An 11,001-nucleotide genomic window follows, 5' to 3' on the forward strand; every position below is an offset into this window, starting at 1 on the left:
TAAACCTTCTGGGTTGCAAATTTTTCTTACAATTGTTTTTTTTAAAAAATCTGTATTGTTCAGAGGAAAATTTGTTCTAAAGTGCAAAGAATCTAGAATGAATTCATTTATTTTTTTTAGAATAGTACCATTGTGGTTTTATATGTAGCCACACTTTCAAGCCACCCAGTATTTCTGAAGCAGAATTAGGTTGATAAAGTCTACATCATAGACTGAATTAAATTGTGTTATTATTATTGATTTATCATACTTAGTAATAGTATTAAATAAGTGTTAAAGCAATCTGTTGTTATTACTTTACAGAATAGATTGATGTGGATTAAATGCCCAGCTCTCTAATGTTGGAAATTCTGGAAACTGGATTTTCCTTGGGGGTGGGGGGAGTGGTTATTGGGTTTTTTTTTCTTTAAAAAAACTTTTGCTTCTCATTCAGGTAGCTTCTTCTGTTCAGTTCAGAATTATTCTGTCATCTTTTCTATTTCCTTGAAATGGACAGAGGGAGGGGTGATCTTGGAAATTCCAGATCTTGGAACACTAGTAAATCTATTGGATTTTACAAGGCAAAAAAGTCATGTATGGTTTTTTAGCAATAAAAGGTATGCTGAATAGAGGAGGGAAAAATCCTAAAGTAGGGGTCTAAAGAATTCTGTTCATCTACTATATACTTGTTGTTTACAAGGCCTTCCTACCCTAGTTCTCCAGGCAGGAGCAGCACATCCCCTTAGCTGGAAAATGTTAATATAAAAATGATACATGTTATAATAAATATGGACTTAAAAATCTACAGTTAAAGAAACGTCATGAGAAAAGTGGAATAGTAGACTTAAACAGCAGAATACAAAAATTTTATCTTCCCAATTCAATCTTTGAGACATCTCATGATTGATTTTACTTGCATGTTCTTAACTCTGCTTCTCGGAAGCTAATTGTGAAGCAAACAAATAGTAATCACATGGCCGTAGAACACTGCAATATTCATAAATATGAGAATTGGTTGCAAAACTATTTTTCTGACACTGTCCTAAATTTGCTAAATGAAGCAGTTAGTAAGTAAGAATCATCTATACTTACATTGTGCTTCCAATATAGATTCAATGGAACTTTTCCCTGACATTGAAATGTGAATCCTTCCAATATTTTGTGAACTGTCTCTGTGTAGAAGTTAGGATATTAATTATCTAAAGTGCTTTGTTTTTTAATTTCAGAAAGTCTCTCACATCATTTGGCATTAGCAGGGGACTCTTCAGCCCACAGGCTATAGATGGTCTGGAGGGATCCTCTTACAAGGGTCCCGCCCTAACCCATTCCACCCCTCTTTTCTGCAAGACACTATGTACCCTCTTGAAATATGTGACAGATCTGTCTCTGATCTGATGCATTCTGGAAATTCTCCCACAAAACACACACACACACACACACACACACACACACACACACAGAGAGAGAGAGAGAGAGAGAGAGAGAGAGAGAGAGTGAGTGAGAGAGACTTCAACATTTTCAATATCTCTGGAAAAAAAACCTGTTTTCAGATTTCTGCAAAGTGAACTTAAAGGTCTAAAAATTCAGGCATATATGATTCATTGAATGAGGGTTCCCATAGTTGGGAAGAGATCGGCTCGGTATTCAGGTGGGAGAAATGGTGCACAACAGAAGAATGAAGAGAAAGTCAGCAACTCAAAAAAGTTTAATGGAGGCAGAAGTGACAACAACATTCAATTCTGGGACAGCTGATCAATTGGTTTGGTCAGTACATGGATTTTTATACAATTTTTTTCTACAGCATTTTGTAATTTAGAGGCTTGCTTTGTATATTTTATTCTTTGATTTTAATTAGTTTGTCTTGCGAAGGCCAGAAATGTGTCTAAAGTGCTGGCTTCCTTGGGGTTTTTATCCTGTCTAACAAATGTAATTAAACCTATCTCCCTATCTTTAATTAGTCTGATGTAGCTAGCAAGGTTTCATCGTGAATTGACAGGCTGGATTCAAAGTTTCCACTTTCTGAAAAAGCTGAAGTTATTCAAACTACCAGTTGCAACATTGAACCCTTTTAGGCTGAGACACTGAGTCTCTTGCTATGGTTTAGAGCAAGTATGTTAAACTCAATTTCATTGAGGGCTGCAGCAGGGCTGAGGTTGACCTCAGGGAGGTGGGGGGGCTTGGCTAACTGGGTCGGTGTGGTTAATTGGGTGGGCATGGCCAACTTGATGCTACTCACCGGGTATGGTCGACTGGATGGACATAGTCAACTGGGTGGGTGTCGCCAGTGTCAACTTGTAAAGCGTTGCCATGACTATTATCAGGTTGGCATTTGAGGGAGAATTTCATGCATACCTTTGGCCAGAGTTGGATCTCATATTTCTACAACCTAGTTATGAATATGATCTATGACGAATGACAGAAGGGAGGAGATAGAGGAGTAAAGTTCAAACTCAATTAAGCGGAAGCCAGTTTTGGCTCTGCAGGAGTACATGTCAGAATTTGATCCTAATAAATGAATGGATTTCTTTTGAACTTTGTCTCAAGGCTCGTAAATTAATTAGGTCATCCTCTGGGAACTTCACAGAGAGTCAAAACTGACTTTTAAAATCTATCAAGATTTCCGGGCTTCCTGAATACCGGGGTCTCCAGTCACTTCCCGATTTTTGGGGTGCTTGGAGGGAAAATCAGGCAACCATGGCAGAAGGTGGATTATCGGAAGAAAGCCTGATTTTGGCTGAAGGAAGTCGGCCAGCCCACGACTTCAGAGCTCCAGACTTCCACGCAGCAATGTCTTTCCCAGCAGCAGAAACAATAAAGGATGGGTACTGGTGGAAGTTAGCCCCTAAGGCAGCTGAAGTAGAGTTCCCTTACCCCAATTCCCAGATATAGGGAAGGGTCTCAAGCAAGCTGGCAAGGGTTGATTAGAGGTGGGACTGGAAACAAGCCAGGCTCCCAAAGCCCCAGATGGAATCCCTGAGGAGTGCAATAGAGCAAGTTAGGGAGGATTTTGACCGGGTCACCCTTCATGATGAGGGGCCATCATGCCACCCAAAAGAGAGGGGAGGGACATCTGATCCTGTTGAAGGGAGGAGTCGCAGACTGGAGTGCAGCCCCCCTTCCCCACCCAATAGAAGGAGAATAGAACCCAAAATGGCAACCAGTGCCTCTCCCATGCAGCAGGCAGGCTGCCAAGAACAGACAACCCCCTCCCTCTGTCCGAACTAGGGGTGAAGAAGATGACACAAGCATACAGAGGCCGACAGGAGGTTGGAGGAGTAGGGCTAAATGACCCAACCCAATTCAGGGGAAAGTTTGACGGAGACTCAGACCAGCTAGTTCTATTCTTTAACCTAAATAATAGAACTAAAATGCTATGGGCACCTCTACCTATCCTCCAGAGCCATTGTGAATACCTTCGCAGAGGGTCTAGAGGGAGAAGCAAGGGAATGGCTAGCACCCCTCCACAAGAGGAGAACCCCCAACTGCAAGACATAGATGACTTCCTACAACTGCTAGAGGCCAGGTTTGAGGAGGGAGAGGAGGATCCATATGAGGAAGAGGAACTCAGCAACCTAAAGCAGAGGGGCCACCCCATCAAAGAGCATACCCGTGAATTTAGGAGGGTCATAGGAAGGCCACCCCCTTTACCAGAATGGCTGCTGATGCATTTTTTTCAGAATAAGCCTGGACAAGTAAATTGCCCAGGTAACCGCATAGTGCGATATCCCAAATCGACTCTCTGAGTGATTCCAAGTAGCAACAAGAGTCAATAGCAGGCTCTGTGCCAACGACATGAGAAAGCAACCAGACACAAAAGAGAGAGGTCAACCTGACCTGAAACCACCCAGCAGGCGGGGAACCACAGCACCACAGCAGGGCCTAAGACCATCCCTCCCCCAAAATGCTACAGATATGGGGGGATGGGCCACATGGCAGCTGCATGCCCAACCCCAGCCCCAAAACCAAGGCCAGACCCACCACCCCAAGGCACGACCAGAACGACGCCCCAAACAGACAACCAACAGGCCTGGGAAAACCCTCCAGGCTGCAGAGGCCCCTTCCCTCTCAGCCAAAAGTGGTGGAACACCAGGCAACAACAACCATTTTTTTTTATATTGAACACTTATAGGCCGCCCTTTTCCCTGAGGGGACTCAGGGCGGCTTACAATAATGAGGGAGGGGAGTGCAAGACAAGACATAAAAGAAAATGTGAGTAAAAATAATTAACAATAAAAGCACAACATTCACTCAGCATTCGGGCAGGGAGAGAGTAAAGTCCTATCCCCAGGCCTGACGGGATAGCCAGATCTTAAGGGCCGTGCGGAAGGCCTGGACGGTGGTGAGGGTGCGGATCTCCACGGGGAGATTGTTCCATAGCGTCGGAGCTGCAACTGAGAAGGCTCTCCTCCGCGTAGTCGCCAGTCGGCACTGACTGGCGGATGAAATTCGGAGGAGGCCTACCCTGTGTGATCTGATGGGACGCAGGGAGGTAATTGGCAGAAGGCGGTCTCTCAAATAGTCAGACCCACTACCATGGAGCGCTTTGTGGATGGTAAGTAGGACCTTGAAGTGCACCCGGAGATCAACAGGTAGCCAGCGCAGCTCACGGAGGATCGGTGTTATGTGGGCGAACCGCGGTGCGCCCACGATCACTCGCGCGGCCGCATTCTGGACTAGCTGAAGTCGCCGGATGCTCTTCAAGGGCAGCCCCATGTAGAGCACATTGCAGTATTCCAGCCTAGAGAGCACAAGGGCTCGAGTGACTGTTGTGAGGGCCTCCCGGTTCAGGTAGGGCCGCAACTGGCGCACCAGGCGAACCTGGGCAAATGCCCCCCTGGTCACAGCTGACAAGTGATGGTCGAAATTCAGCTGTGGGTCCAGGAGGACTTCCAAGTTGCGGACCCTGTCTGAGGGGTATAAATTTTGCCCCCCCAGCCTGATTGATGGAACATTAGCCAAATTGTTGGGAGGAAAACACAACAGCCACTCGGTCTTTTCCGGGTTGAGTACCAGTTTGTTAGCTCTCATCCAGTCTTTAACAGCCTCAAGGCCCCGGTTCATCACGTCCACCGCTTCATTGAGTTGGCACGGGGCGGACAGATACAACTGTGTATCGTCCGCATATTGATGGTATTTTATCCCGTGCCTCCGAATGATCTCGCCCAGCAGTTTCATGTATATGTTGAATAGTAGGGGGGATAAGACCGAGCCCTGCGGCACCCCATAAGTTAGGGGCCTCGGGGACGATCTCTGTCCCCCCACCAACACCGACTGCGACCTGTCCGAGAGGTAGGAGGAGAACCACTGCAAAACAGTGCCGCCCACCCCCACCTCCCGCAGTCGTCGCAGAAGGATATCATGGTTGATGGTATCGAAAGCCGCTGAGAGGTCAAGGAGAACCAGGATGGACGCATGGCCTCCATCTCTGGCTCTCCAGAGATCATCGGTCAATGCGACCAAAGCAGTTTCTGTGCTGTAACCAGGCCTGAAGCCGGACTGGAAGGGGTCAAGATAGTTAGCTTCCTCCAAGGTACGCTGAAGCTGGAAGGCCACCACCTTCTCAACAACCTTCCCCACAAAGGGGAGGTTGGAGACTGGACGGTAGTTATTAAGAACTGCTGGATCCAAGGACGGTTTCTTCAGGAGGGGCCTCACCACCGCCGCCTTAAGCCAGTCACCCAAATCACATGACAGCGAGGATGAGGGAGAAAATGACCCAATGGTGAGTAAACCAATTCACCCTTTCCTTTTTCCAATATGCCTCACAGCCCCAAAAACAGGAAACCAGGGGGATTTTCAAGCCCTGATAGACTCAGGCTGCACGAGGTACTTGATCAACCAAACCACAGTCCTGAAACTGGGGATTAGAGCAAAAATACTGGTCCATCCGATCCAGTTCGATCAGGTCAATGGGTCCCTAATGGGAGGAGCCTATGCCAATCACCTGACTGAACCAGTGAGGTTAGAGCTAGCAGATCACTGGGAAGTAATTTGATTCATAATAGCCCGCAAAATGACAGATGCAGTCATACTGGGACTTTCCTGGCTAGACAAATGGGGACTGACCATCTGGTAAAAAGAGGGTACCCACAGACTTAGGATATCAAGGGGCCCCCACCCCCTCCCACACCAGCTAGCAGAAATGCCACCCACACAGGAACCCCCCAAAAGAACCCACAAGTACAACTGGCAACCACAACTGACAAAACCCCAGAGGCTGAACTGATTCTGATAGAATATCAGGACCTCACAGAAGTATTCAGCGAGGCTGAGTGCGATGTTCTGCCTCCTCGAGACAGACTGCCATCGAAATCATCCTTGGGGCAAAACTACTGAAGCCCAAACTGTATGCCACTACGCCCTGGGAAATGCAAGAGATCTGCAAATACATAGACAAAAACCTAGCAAGGGGGTTCATTGAGCCAGCCAAACTACGGGTCGCGGCACCAGTCCTCTTCAAAGAGAAAAAAAGATGGAACTATGAGATTGTGTATGGACTTTCGAGGGATAAATGGGATGTGTGTACACAATCTATACCCATCCCCCTCATGAAAGACATGCTATCCCTTCTGGCCAAGGCAAAGGTTTTCACCAAACGAGACCTCAGAGAAGCATACTACCGAGTATGTATCAGAAAGGGAGATGAATGGAAAACAGTGTTCAACTGCCCCCAGGGAGTTTTCAATTCAAACTGATACTTTTTGGACTGCAGGGCCCCCCAGTAGTATTCATGCAGTTAATAAACAAGGTGCTTCACAGACACCTCTACAAGGGGGTCCTTGGGTACCTGGGTGACATCCTTCTCTACACTGAGACCATGGGTGACCACATACCCCGGGTCCATCAAGTACTGGAAAAACTTCTGGCAGCCAACCTGTATGTCAAGGTATCAAATGAGAATTCCACTGTGCATAGTTAGACTACCTGGGTTACTGAGTGTCAAATGAGGGAATAGAGATGGACCCAGCCAAAGTGCAAGCCGTCTTAGGCTGGCAACCCCCTCACACCTGCAGACAGCTACAAAGTTTCCTAGGGTTCGCGAACTTCTACAGGCAATTCATTCCCTCCTTTGCGAAAATTGCCAAACTCCTAACAGACCTCCTGAAGACAGGGAGCCCAGGAACGCAACCTCATCTGGACAACCCCTATAGTGGGACCTAATCTGCCAAGAGGCGTTCGAAGCACTAAAAGAAATGTTTGCAAAGGAGCTGGTGCTGAAGCATCCTATCCTGAGCAACCCTTCATGATCCAGGCAGATGCCAGCGACATGGCAGTGGAAGCAGTGCTACTCCAAAGAAACAACTAAGGAAACTTACAACCCTGCGCCTACAAATCCCGCAAGCTCACAGACACAGAGAGATGATGAACCATGTGGGAAAAGGAAGCTTTCGCAATGAGATGGGCACTGCTAACCTAGAGACACCTGTTGGAAGGGGGCTGGAAACCATTCCAAGTCTGGACTGACCACAAAAATCTGGAGGCACTTAGGACCCTACGGCAACTATCACACAAACAAGTCCAATGGGCTCAATACTTCAACTGTTTTGATTTTGTTTTAAAGCACATTCCAGGGGGGAGGAACTTTCTAGCTGACGGCCTCTCCCACATGCCCCAGTACAAATGCGAATGGGAGCATGTAGTGGATGCCATCATTCCCTTTACTCAAACCACTGCCCAAGTGACCACCAGGTGGCAATGCTGTGATGGCAAAACCAACCTGCAAGCGACCTAACCATGAGGCTAAAAACCAAACTGCTAGCAGATCCCTGGTTCCAAAACAACCAACACATCTTGACGAAAAGAGATGCATGGAAGGGGATGAAATTCTATATCCCAGAATCCCTATGCACCCTAGTTCTCCAGAGTAGCTACGATGCCAAACCGGCAGGCCACTTTGGGTTCCTAAAGACTTTACACTTAGCCCAGAGGCAATTCTGGTGGCCTGGCATAAAGAAAGATGTGGATAGTTTCATGAAAATTTGCACCATCTGCGCCACAATGAAGAGATGACTGGAAAAAAAAAACTGGACTTTTGCAAACAGTAGTAGAGCCAACAAGGCCATGGGAGGAGATTGCAATGGACTTTATAGTAGAATTGCCAAAAAGTGGGGGAAACATAGTGAATTGGACTGTAATAGACCTGTTCTCCAAACAGGCACACTTCATACCCTGTAGCAGACTACCCTCGGCTCACAAGCTGGCTAAACTGTTTGTGAAACATATCTACCGACTCCATGGAATACCTCAAAGAATTATTTCAGACAGAGGGGTCCAGTTCATGGCTAAGTTGTGGAGGGAGTTCCTGCGCTCCATTGGGTCATCGCAGGGTCTTAGTTCAGCTTTTCATCCAAGCACCAATGGAGCAGCAGAATGCTATAGTAAAGCAGTACCTGAGGTGCTACGTGAACTATCAGCAGTCCAATTGGACAGACCTTTTATCTTTTGCTGAGGTTGTGTACAATAATGCTGTTCACAGTAGTACAGGACTCACACCGCTCAAAGTAGTGAGTGGCATGGACTTCGTCCCAATGCCTGAGTATCCAAGGGACCTGCCCTCCTCAGTCAGCTTGGCTGATTGGATGTCGATGCTGAAAGCAACCTGGGAAAGTCAAAAAGGCACTGGCTAAAGCGGCACAAACTTATAAGAAACAGGCAGATAAACACCGGGCTCTGCAATGACCATTCTGGATAGGAAAGAAGGTTTACCTCTCCACAAAATATTTGAGATTAAAACTGCCTAGCAAGAAACTGGAGCCAAAGTTTATGGGACCATTCCCCATAGTAAAGATCATCAACTAGTCACAGTGCAATTGAAACTGCCTCAATTGCTGGGGAAGATATACCCATCATTTCATAGTAGCCTCTTAAAACCTGTGATCAGATCCACTCTGAGACCACTACCCAAGAGCCCCCAGGCTCTGGGGTCATGGAGGCCAAATCCATTATGAAGTTCAACGAGTCCTTGATTCGAGATGGCACAGGAGACAACTCCAATACTTAATCAAGTGGAAGGGCTACCCCTTATCAGAGGCATCTTGGGTAAAAAGTAGGAATATCCAGACTGATCACCTTATAGCAAAATTCCATGCAGAAAATCCAGGCAAGCCTATGGGAGGAACGCATCCCTAAATTATATACCTGTATTCAAATTGTCTTTTTGTCACACAGGTCACTTTTGGGAAGTGAGGGGAACCAGATGTCAACTTGTAAAGCATTGCATGACCATTATCAGGTTGGCATTCGAGGGAGGATTCAATGCATACCTTCTGTCAGAGTTGGATCTTATATTTCTACAACCTAGTTCGTGAATATGATCTATGACGCATGACAGAAGGGAGGTGGTGGAGGGATAAAGTTCAAATGCAATTAAGCGGAAATCAGTTTTGGCTCCACAGGAGTACACATCAGAATGTTGATCCTGAAAAGGGGCATGGTGTTGCAGTGGAATGGTCAGACTTTCCTGGAGTCCTGGGATCGCTGCTGAATTCTGGTCATTTGGATGGTCTATTTGGACCTAAACCATCCTGTAGAGACAGTGACAGGTAGGGGTACACCCTGTCGATCCCAGAGACACCAGCAAAGTCTCTGGCAATCAGGGAAAAAGGCCCCTTTGCCAGCAACTAAGAGCCAGCCTTTTGGCTGCTGAAACTGCTGACCGCACCGAAACACAAGTGCTGGAGAGAAGCATGTCGATTTGGTGAGAGTTTTAATTTTCTATTTTTTTGGGAGGGAGAATACCCTAAAACCTGGAGATTTTACTTAAAAGAAAGAAAGATTGATGAGAGAATAAGCAGCGGACTTAAGAAATAGTTAATTGAAGGTTTCCCCCCCCCTTTTAATTCTGGAAGCCTGACTGGACTCACGAGGCAATTTGATTTTAATTTGGACTAGCTCCTTGCACTTTTCTTCTTACTTACTTTATTGGATTTCTTGGAATTATTGCTACAATTAAGATGGAACTGACCTAGAATTTTTTCTTTTTATTTACCATCTCCTTTTCTTTTTAAAGAGAAAGTTAAATGCAGAGTGTAACAGAGTAACAAGGATTGAGATTGAAACAAGTATCACTGCCACCTAGTGGATTTAGAACAATGTTTTTATTCTTGCATGAATGTTTGGAGAGAAGCTGCTCAAGGGTATTCAGCTAGATATGATAGTGAGAGGAACACAGGTGTTTCTTGGGAAATTATCAGCAGCTGGAAATTTACTTTGAAAGAATAAATAAAAATCTTTCTTTTTAAAGGGGAAGCTTAGAGTGACCTCGGAAAGGCTTTCACTTTAGATTTTGAACTTTTCTTTTTTTGCTCCCTTTTGGTGGCAGTGTTTATCTTACCTTGTTTTGGAAGCTGTGGTTTCACTCAGTCTATTTTTCTGTTTTGATTTTTTTCCTCTTTGTCAGAGTATATCAAGAGTGCTGGACTAAGGGAAATTTCTACAATTTTTTTATTTTCTTTTTCCCTTTCTTCTTTTCATAACTTTTTACATAGAAGAAATCAAATAATTTTTCTTATTTTTCTTTTTTCCTTCCTGATTTTTGGTCTTCCATATTATTGCATATTTCCCCCTTTTTCTTTCTCCTTTTTCTTCTTTTTGGCCTTTTTTATTGCTGTCTTAATTGTTAGTTATTGTTTTATTTTTCATTCTTTGACCCCTCATGGTTAAAAACCAAAACACAAAAAGGAAGATGAAAAATAGCAACTGTTGGCTCTGCAACAACAACCCCCTCCTCTTCACCTGCAGGAGGGTAAAGATCAATACAGATGATGCTTCAACAGGAAAAGGAAAAAGACAAGGGTGTAATATTAGAGGCAATTATGCAAGGAATATAAAAACCAGAAGCAAGAAGAGAATTGTAGTTGAACATATGAGACACAATGATAAAGATGTATTTATATACATTTGATAGATATTTTATGATTTTACATACAATTGAAAGTAATGACACACAAATATAAAATTTGGGTGAACCTTTTTTTTATATGCTGCAAGAAATACCAGAATAAGACAGGTGATACTATAAAG

Source organism: Thamnophis sirtalis, unplaced genomic scaffold (assembly GCF_051295495.1).
Source record: "Thamnophis sirtalis isolate CommonGarterSnake01/CBP01778 unplaced genomic scaffold, rThaSir2_p1.2 scaffold_4, whole genome shotgun sequence".
Classification (NCBI taxonomy): domain Eukaryota; kingdom Metazoa; phylum Chordata; class Lepidosauria; order Squamata; family Natricidae; genus Thamnophis; species Thamnophis sirtalis.